The sequence below is a fragment of the Electrona antarctica genome, assembly GCF_951216825.1.
Source record: "Electrona antarctica genome assembly, chromosome: 1".
In the NCBI taxonomy this organism is placed as follows: domain Eukaryota; kingdom Metazoa; phylum Chordata; class Actinopteri; order Myctophiformes; family Myctophidae; genus Electrona; species Electrona antarctica.
Genome location: NC_136806.1, coordinates 8,002,973 through 8,012,972, shown reverse-complemented (window position 1 = coordinate 8,012,972; position 10,000 = coordinate 8,002,973). Strand labels below are relative to the sequence as shown.

At 50.7% G+C, this 10,000-nt stretch overlaps 1 pseudogene across 1 annotated transcript in view; it reads left to right on the top strand.

Moving 5' to 3' along the window:
* The window catches only part of LOC306927630 (ephrin type-A receptor 4-A-like), an 86,623-nt pseudogene that overhangs the window by 39,360 nt on the left and 37,263 nt on the right, over positions 1–10,000 (top strand). The window contains exons 7-8 of the transcript XR_013792490.1: positions 386–745; positions 1,878–2,123. The product of XR_013792490.1 is annotated as an ephrin type-A receptor 4-A-like (transcript). The remainder of the gene's footprint in view (positions 1–385; positions 746–1,877; positions 2,124–10,000) is intronic.

The following is a 10,000-nucleotide window of genomic DNA, read 5'->3' as shown; positions in this document are numbered from 1 at the left end:
GAGGCGATCTTTACTCCCCCCTCCCCCCCCCCCCCTCTGCTCGTCCCCTCCAGAGCCCCCCTGGTAAACTGTAGTGTTACTCACCCCTCCCCCCCCCCCCCTCTGCTCGTCCCCTCCAGAGCCCCCCTGGTAAACTGTAGTGTTACTCCCCCCTCCCCCCCCTCTGCTCGTCCCCTCCAGAGCCCCCCTGGTAAACTGTAGTGTTACTCACCCCTCCCCCCCCCCCCCCCTCTGCTCGTCCCCTCCAGAGCCCCCCTGGTAAACTGTAGTGTTACTCACCCCCTCCCCCCCCCCCCCCTCTGCTCGTCCCCTCCAGAGCCCCCCTGGTAAACTGTAGTGTTACTCACCCCCCCCCCCCCCCCCCCCCTCTGCTCGTCCCCTCCAGAGCCCCCCTCGGCGCCCCAGCAGCTCATCTCCGTGGTCAACGAGACCTCGGTGGTCCTGGAGTGGAGCCCCCCGCGGAGGCTGGGGGGGCGCATCGACGTCACCTACGACCTGGACTGCCTGATCTGCCAGGGAGGGGGCGGTGCTGCGGGGGGACGCGGAGCAGGGGGAGACGGAGACGGCGGGGGGTCCTCCTCCTCCTCGTCCGTGGAGGGCTGGCCCCCCAAGCCCCCCGGGAACCGCACCCTGCCCTCGGTGCCCTCCCGACGCACAGGAGTAGGAGGAGGAGGAGGAGGAGACCCCCCGGGGATGCAGTCGGACCAGGGGCTGGTGGGGGCCGGAGGGGTCCCGTCCGGAAGAGGTGAGGTTCAACTGGGGGGGGGGGGGTCTGGGGCAGAGGGGGGGGGCGATGGGGGGGGGGGGGAGTTATCACTCACCCACATATATCTTCATGTAATCACTGATGCTCATTACAATATGTAAGGTGCTATTGTTGTCTACCTGTCTGTTTCTGTGTCTCAGAGGAGGGCTGTGGACAGTTCAGAAACCCGCCTGCCAGTGGCATCATTGTTAGGCAATTCAATTCAATTCAATTCAATTACATTTTATTAAAGTGTCAAATCACAAGTTGTCTCAAGACACTTTACAAACCAACACAGATCCACCCAGAGCAAGCAATAAAACTCCCCTTTAGGAAGAAACGTCAGGCAGAACCCGACTCTAGGGTTGGACGTTTTTATTTATTTCCAGGGAGAAAAAAAAAAGTCTGGGGGCGAGTCCACTTCAATACGGCATACAGTAGCACAAACGTCGATCACTCACTGCTGATTTCTGATCGTCTGAACCTTTGTTAAATTGACGCACACACGCAGACCCGTACACACACACACACACTCCTCTCTCTCTCTCTGTCGCTCTAATGAATTAGTCTCATGTCGCGCAGCTGCGTCTACATTCTCCCGGCGGATCCTGCCGGGAGCTGCCTATGCCATAGAAAGCATAGGTGGACCCCAGGCTAGCGACCCAGAGACCTAGAGACGTACGAAGCCAAGTACAAGTCCTCCTTTATATCTACAACTCTCACTCCTCAAGGTACATTTTTAGCCCTTGTGTACCTCGCCCTCCCCAGGTGAAGAAGCCAGAGAAAGAGTCACCAGAGCTCGCCATTACACTTGCAGTCAGTCGCTCTGGATGAAGTGCATTACGTAAAATGCCTGCATTGCACATTGTAACAATGGAAAAGTTCTAAAACTATAATGATCATCACCTTGCAGGAGGTTTTCGGTCCGGGCGGCGCCGGGTCCAGCTCCCAGCGGTGTTCTAAAACTCTAAAGCTGCGTTCATGGATGGTTAGAGCGGCGCCATTACATACAAAGTCAATGCAAAGACGAGACGTTGTGTGAACGGGCATGACCTGGCGCAGCACAAACGGGACGAACCGAGGCGAATATATATATTCAGACTCTGAACGCTGCTTAATGCTCACCTTGCAGGAGGATCTGGTCCGGGCGGCGGAGTCGTCGCAGCGTCCGGCTCCCAGCTGTGCGTGGCGTGCGGCGCGGACGTGGCCTTCTCTCCGGGTCAGAGGGCGCTGCGCCCCACCCGGGTGGTGGTCAGCGAGCTGAGGGCCCACACGCGCTACACCTTCATCATTCACGCACGCAACGGGGTCTCCCAGGCCAGCGGCACCACAGGGGCGGGCCAGAGCGCCTCGGTCACGCTCACCACCAACCAAGCAGGTGAGAGATGTCCGCCGTTGTGTGTCCTCCCCCAGGCAGGTGTGCTTTAAATCTGCTGTAGAACCGACACTTTGGAGACACGTACGCAGAAGCGCAATAAACTATATCAGGATTTTACAATTACAGATTTTTATTTGCAGACGATCCAGAGTGACTTGCAGTAGGCAAGAACAACACAAGGTAATGCATCAAATGCATAGAAATAGTCAGTAAAGTAAAGTAAACATTGACCCTATCATCCGTCTAACGAGCAAAACAGCTACCTTTGCATTATGCCTGCAAGGTCCCTGAGGCTAGGGCAAGTGCTACGGCTAAGATGGCATCTGAAGAGTTAAGACTGCGGTGGAAGATTGGGAGTGAGTCTGCCGTTCTAACAAAATAAAATAAAAGCAGACAGACAGACGTAGAGATACAGAAATCATGCATGAAGGAAGCATGAGTTCGAGTCCGTTGCTCTCCCCAGGTTGGCGGAGGGTGTGCAGAGCCCAGGATCACATTAGATAATTGACACAGGGGTGAAAAATGGGTTACACAATTGTGGGATAAAAATTATAGAAAAGAAAAGAGAGATACAGAAATATGTTCTGTGCACCTGCTGCTGCTTCTACCGACTTCCCTCTCAGCACGACACCCAGCCTCCATCAGGTCCACACACACACACACACACACACACACACACACACACACACACACACACACACACACACACACACACACACACACACACACACCCCAGCCTCCATCAGGTCCACACACACACACACACACACACACACACACACACACACACACACACACACACACACACACCCTCCATCAGGTCCTTGGCCAAGTTTTAGGATAATCGGTTGGATGGTGCTGGAGTTATGTGGTGAAATGGGGCACGCACGCACACACACACACACACACACACACACACACATGCACATGCACATGCACATGCACACGCGCACACACACACCCGCACACCCGCACACACAAACGCGCGCCCACACAAGCAATGAGTGTTCGTCTCTCCCTGTCTCTCTTATGAACATTAGTCATATGACCTTTGTGTCTCTACTGTGATAACAGTGAATGGAGTGCTGCTGTTAGGACTTGTCTTAGGACTTGTCTTGTCCTACTGCTGAGTCAACTCTCTGACAAATACATCTCTCAGTGTATGCACTAGCTGTGCTGTGCTGTGCTGTGCTGTGCTGTGCTGTGCTGTGCTGTGCTGTGCTGTGCTGTGCTGTGCGTGTGTGCGTGCATGTGTGCATGTGTGCGTCACACAAGGCATTTCACTCTAGCTACGTACACTTGTTATTCACATGATTGCATTCGAACTGCATGGCGAATTGTTCCGGTAGATTTGCTATTTGTATTTTCAAAATATGTTTATACATTTGAAAACTTGATATGGACATTCAGCATTATGAGTACTTTCTACTTTTGGTACTTTTAAGTACACTTTAAATTGTATACAGTATTTCTGTGAGTACTATTTTGTGGCGGCTGTGACTTAGGAGGCAGAGCAGGTCGTCCAATGATCCCTGGGTCGGCGGTTCGAATCCCGGCTCCTCCTCCTGTCCACATGTCGAAGTGTCCTTGGGCAAGACACTGAACCCTACATTGCCCCCAATGAGTCGGCCGGCGCTACAGGTATATAGCTCGCCACCATTGGTGTGTGAATCAGTGGGGAGTGAGGATGCTGGTGTCGACTGTTCGCCATGCACTTCACCTCCCAAGGTATGAATGAATGGACCATTGTAAAGCGCTTTGATCATCCTCTCCAGACCGGTTCACACGGCACTTTTGGAACAGAGACCAGGCTTTCCTCCGAGGTGGAAAGCCTGGTGAGGCGAGGTTCTTCTGACTCCCACTCCTGCTTCCAGGATGCTGCCATCCATGTGTTAGTTCAGTGGTTTTCAACCAGTGGTCCTTGAGGGGGTTCCATCCAGGTGGTCCCCAGCTAAATGATGGAGTTGCAAACCAAATGGACCCTTATAGGTTGTTAACTCTTGAGAGCGTAAAATAGACCCGTACGGGTCCATTCTTTTACAAGAAGTATACACAATTAGAGAATGTAGAATAATTGTTATTTTGATAAACGTTTGCCAAAAGCAATTGTAGACAAAATCTTATCCAACGACAACAAAATATTCTTTAGTTTTGGGTCTGAGAGGCTAAATCTCATCAAATTTACAATTTACAATTACAATTTAGGCATTTAGCAGATGCTCTTAATCCAGAGCGACTTACAATAAGCAAGAACAAAAAAGCATGGCATACATCACATATAAGTAGTTATCATGAAACATGCATAAACTAAGGCGTAACAGTGGAATATCTATATAATGGAACTATACATATAAACTATACTATACTATACTACTGTATACTATACATATAAACTATACATATACTATACTATACTACTGTATACTATACATATATACTATGAAGTGCTATGACTACATATGCAATTCTAGTGCTGTCTACGTAACATGCTATAAGTCTGTATAAAATGCTATCTAAGTCTACATAAAATTCTATCTAAGGGGGTCCGTGGTGGTCCGTGGCTCAAAAGCTGAATAAATAATGGGCCTTGAAACGAAAGTGGTTGAAAACCTGTAGGGTCTCAGTGCAGGGCTTGACACTACTAAGGTCTCAGTGCAGGGCTTGACACTACTAAGGTCTCAGTGCAGGGCTTGACACTACTAAGGTCTCAGTGTAGGGCTTGACACTACTAAGGTCTCAGTGCAGGGCTTCACACTACTAAGGTCTCAGTGCAGGGCTTCACACTACTAAGGTCTCAGTGCAGGGCTTGACACTACTAAGGTCTCAGTGCAGGGCTTGACACTACTAAGGTCTCAGTGCAGGGCTTCACACTACTAAGGTCTCAGTGCAGGGCTTGACACTACTAAGGTCTCAGTGCAGGGCTTGACACTACTAAGGTCTCAGTGCAGGGCTTGACACTACTAAGGTCTCAGTGTAGGGCTTGACACTACTAAGGTCTCAGTGCAGGGCTTCACACTACTAAGGTCTCAGTGCAGGGCTTCACACTACTAAGGTCTCAGTGCAGGGCTTGACACTACTAAGGTCTCAGTGCAGGGCTTGACACTACTAAGGTCTCAGTGCAGGGCTTGACACTACTAAGGTCTCAGTGCAGGGCTTGACACTACTAAGGTCTCAGTGCAGGGCTTGACACTACTAAGGTCTCAGTGCAGGGCTTCACACTACTAAGGTCTCAGTGCAGGGCTTGACACTACTAAGGTCTCAGTGCAGGGCTTGACACTACTAAGGTCTCAGTGCAGGGCTTGACACTACTAAGGTCTCAGTGCAGACCTTCACACTACTAAGGTCTCAGTGCAGGCCTTCACACTACTAAGGTCTCAGTGCAGGGCTTCACACTACTAAGGTCTCAGTGCAGGGCTTCACACTACTAAGGTCTCAGTGCAGGGCTTGACACTACTAAGGTCTCAGTGCAGGGCCTCACACTACTAAGGTCTCAGTGCAGGGCTTGACACTACTAAGGTCTCAGTGCAGGGCTTGACACTACTAAGGTCTCAGTGCAGGGCTTGACACTACTAAGGTCTCAGTGCAGGGCTTGACACTATTAAGGTCTCAGTGCAGGGCTTGACACTACTAAGGTCTCAGTGCAGGGCTTCACACTACTAAGGTCTCAGTGCAGGGCTTGACACTACTAAGGTCTCAGTGCAGGGCTTGACACTACTAAGGTCTCAGTGCAGGGCTTGACACTACTAAGGTCTCAGTGCAGGGCTTGACACTACTAAGGTCTCAGTGCAGGGCTTGACACTACTAAGGTCTCAGTGCAGGGCTTCACACTACTAAGGTCTCAGTGCAGGGCTTCACACTACTAAGGTCTCAGTGCAGGGCTTCACACTACTAAGGTCTCAGTGCAGGACTTGACACTACTAAGGTCTCAGTGCAGGCCTTCACACTACTAAGGTCTCAGTGCAGGCCTTCACACTACTAAGGTCTCAGTGCAGGCCTTCACACTACTAAGGTCTCAGTGCAGGGCTTGACACTACTAAGGTCTCAGTGCAGGCCTTCACACTACTAAGGTCTCAGTGCAGGGCTTGACACTACTAAGGTCTCAGTGCAGGACTTGACACTACTAAGGTCTCAGTGCAGGGCTTCACACTACTAAGGTCTCATTGCAGGGCTTGACACTACTAAGGTCTCAGTGCAGGGCTTGACACTACTAAGGTCTCAGTGCAGGGCTTGACACTACTAAGGTCTCAGTGCAGGCCTTCACACTACTAAGGTCTCAGTGCAGGGCCTCACACTACTAAGGTCTCAGTGCAGGGCTTGACACTACTAAGGTCTCAGTGCAGGCCTTCACACTACTAAGGTCTCAGTGCAGGGCCTCACACTACTAAGGTCTCAGTGCAGGGCTTGACACTACTAAGGTCTCAGTGCAGGGCTTCACACTACTAAGGTCTCAGTGCAGGGCTTCACACTACTAAGGTCTCAGTGCAGGGCGTCACACTACTAAGGTCTCAGTGCAGGGCTTGACACTACTAAGGTCTCAGTGCAGGGCTTCACACTACTAAGGTCTCAGTGCAGGGCGTCACACTACTAAGGTCTCAGTGCAGGGCTTGACACTACTAAGGTCTCAGTGCAGGGCTTGACACTGCTAAGGTCTCAGTGCAGGGCTTCACACTACTAAGGTCTCAGTGCAGGGCTTCACACTACTAAGGTCTCAGTGCAGGGCTTGACACTACTAAGGTCTCAGTGCAGGGCTTCACACTACTAAGGTCTCAGTGCAGGCCTTCACACTACTAAGGTCTCAGTGCAAGGCTTCACACTACTAAGGTCTCAGTGCAGGGCTTGACACTACTAAGGTCTCAGTGCAGGGCTTGACACTACTAAGGTCTCAGTGCAGGGCTTCACACTACTAAGGTCTCAGTGCAGGGCTTCACACTTCTAAGGTCTCAGTGCAGGGCTTGACACTACTAAGGTCTCAGTGCAGGGCTTCACACTACTAAGGTCTCAGTGCAAGGCTTCACACTACTAAGGTCTCAGTGCAGGGCTTGACACTACTAAGGTCTCAGTGCAGGGCTTGACACTACTAAGGTCTCAGTGCAGGGCTTCACACTACTAAGGTCTCAGTGCAGGGCTTCACACTTCTAAGGTCTCAGTGCAGGGCTTGACACTACTAAGGTCTCAGTGCAGGGCTTCACACTACTAAGGTCTCAGTGCAGGGCTTGACACTACTATGGTCTCAGTGCAGGGCTTGACACTACTAAGGTCTCAGTGCAGGACTTGACACTACTAAGGTCTCAGTGCAGGGCTTGACACTACTAAGGTCTCAGTGCAGGGCTTGACACTACTAAGGTCTCAGTGCAGGGCTTCACACTACTAAGGTCTCAGTGCAGGGCTTCACACTACTAAGGTCTCAGTGCAGGGCTTGACACTACTAAGGTCTCAGTGCAGGGCTTCACACTACTAAGGTCTCAGTGCAGGGCTTCACACTACTAAGGTCTCAGTGCAGGGCTTCACACTACTAAGGTCTCAGTGCAGGGCTTGACACTACTAAGGTCTCAGTGCAGGGCTTGACACTACTAAGGTCTCAGTGCAGGGCTTCACACTACTAAGGTCTCAGTGCAGGGCTTGACACTATTAAGGTCTCAGTGCAGGGCTTGACACTACTAAGGTCTCAGTGCAGGGCTTGACACTACTAAGGTCTCAGTGCAGGGCTTGACACTACTAAGGTCTCAGTGCAGGGCTTCACACTAAGGTCTCAGTGCAGGGCTTGACACTACTAAGGTCTCAGTGCAGGCCTTCACACTACTAAGGTCTCAGTGCAGGGCTTGACACTACTAAGGTCTCAGTGCAGGGCTTCACACTACTAAGGTCTCAGTGCAAGGCTTCACACTACTAAGGTCTCAGTGCAGGGCTTCACACTTCTAAGGTCTCAGTGCAGGGCTTGACACTACTAAGGTCTCAGTGCAGGGCTTCACACTACTAAGGTCTCAGTGCAGGGCTTGACACTACTATGGTCTCAGTGCAGGGCTTGACACTACTAAGGTCTCAGTGCAGGACTTGACACTACTAAGGTCTCAGTGCAGGGCTTGACACTACTAAGGTCTCAGTGCAGGGCTTGACACTACTAAGGTCTCAGTGCAGGGCTTCACACTACTAAGGTCTCAGTGCAGGGCTTCACACTACTAAGGTCTCAGTGCAGGGCTTGACACTACTAAGGTCTCAGTGCAGGGCTTGACACTACTAAGGTCTCAGTGCAGGGCTTCACACTACTAAGGTCTCAGTGCAGGGCTTGACACTACTAAGGTCTCAGTGCAGGGCTTGACACTACTAAGGTCTCAGTGCAGGGCTTCACACTACTAAGGTCTCAGTGCAGGGCTTCACACTACTAAGGTCTCAGTGCAAGGCTTGACACTACTAAGGTCTCAGTGCAGGGCTTGACACTACTAAGGTCTCAGTGCAGGCCTTCACACTACTAAGGTCTCAGTGCAGGGCTTCACACTACTAAGGTCTCAGTGCAGGGCTTCACACTACTAAGGTCTCAGTGCAGGGCTTCACACTACTAAGGTCTCAGTGCAGGGCTTGACACTACTAAGGTCTCAGTGCAGGGCTTGACACTACTAAGGTCTCAATGCAGGGCTTCACACTACTAAGGTCTCAGTGCAGGGCTTGACACTATTAAGGTCTCAGTGCAGGGCTTGACACTACTAAGGTCTCAGTGCAGGGCTTGACACTACTAAGGTCTCAGTGCAGGGCTTGACACTACTAAGGTCTCAGTGCAGGGCTTCACACTAAGGTCTCAGTGCAGGGCTTGACACTACTAAGGTCTCAGTGCAGGGCTTCACACTACTAAGGTCTCAGAGGCACTTGCCCATTGGGAGATGAGAACTTCTGACATTCTGCTTACAATACTTTTTATTTTTTTTTAAATAAGAAATCAATATTGTACGAGTTCTACTCGCAGTAGCAAAACATGATCTGTACTTGCAAGTATACAGGTCACGTTTTACTTGCCCGAAGGTCATCCCCACTTGCCTGAAAAGTAAATCAAATCGATTCATGTTAAATCCAATCGGTAACTGCCGAGGGGAGACGCGGTCAATTTGACAATCTGAATGAGCGCGATGATACTGTTAAAAAGGTAGCATTATTTGTTCTTTCATGAATAACCAATCATATTTAATGAAGACGACCGTTGCTTCTCCATTCAAACACGCTTGCCTTGTTCGGGCAACATGAAAGCAAACTCCACACTTGCCCAAACCTTTCGTTGACTTGCCACGGGCAGTCAGGTAACCGTTAGTGTCGACGCCCGGACTGTCAACAGGACGCCATCAGTGGTGTTTCCAGGCAGGGGGGTGTTCCATTTAGCACTTTGCAATTTAACACTTCTGAGGTCATTTCACATCTACTCAGGCTTGTGTGTTGCACACACACACACACACACACACACACACACACACACACATACACACACACACACACACACACACACACACACTCACACACACACACACGTTTTTGCTTCAGTTGCTAAATTCAAAATGTAGATAGTTTATCTACATTTTGTGCGTGCGTGTGCATGTGGGTGTGTGTGAGCGAGAAGGGTGGGCTGTGCACGTTGCTGCGTGTGTTGGACGCGTTGAACAGCTCTGCAACTTTATGATGTGTTTCATTTTGCATTCTGAGTGTCAGCCAGAATGTGGGTGTTTTCACACGCTCGCTCACTCGCCCTTGTGCCCCTGAAGGCACGTGTGCGGGTCGGTGTAAGTTTGCTGTGTGTGTGTGTGTGTGTGTGTGTGTGTGTGTGTGTGTGTGTGTGTGTGTGTGTGTGTGTGTGTGTGTGTGTGTGTGTGTGTGTGTGTGTGTGTGTGTGTGTGTGTGTG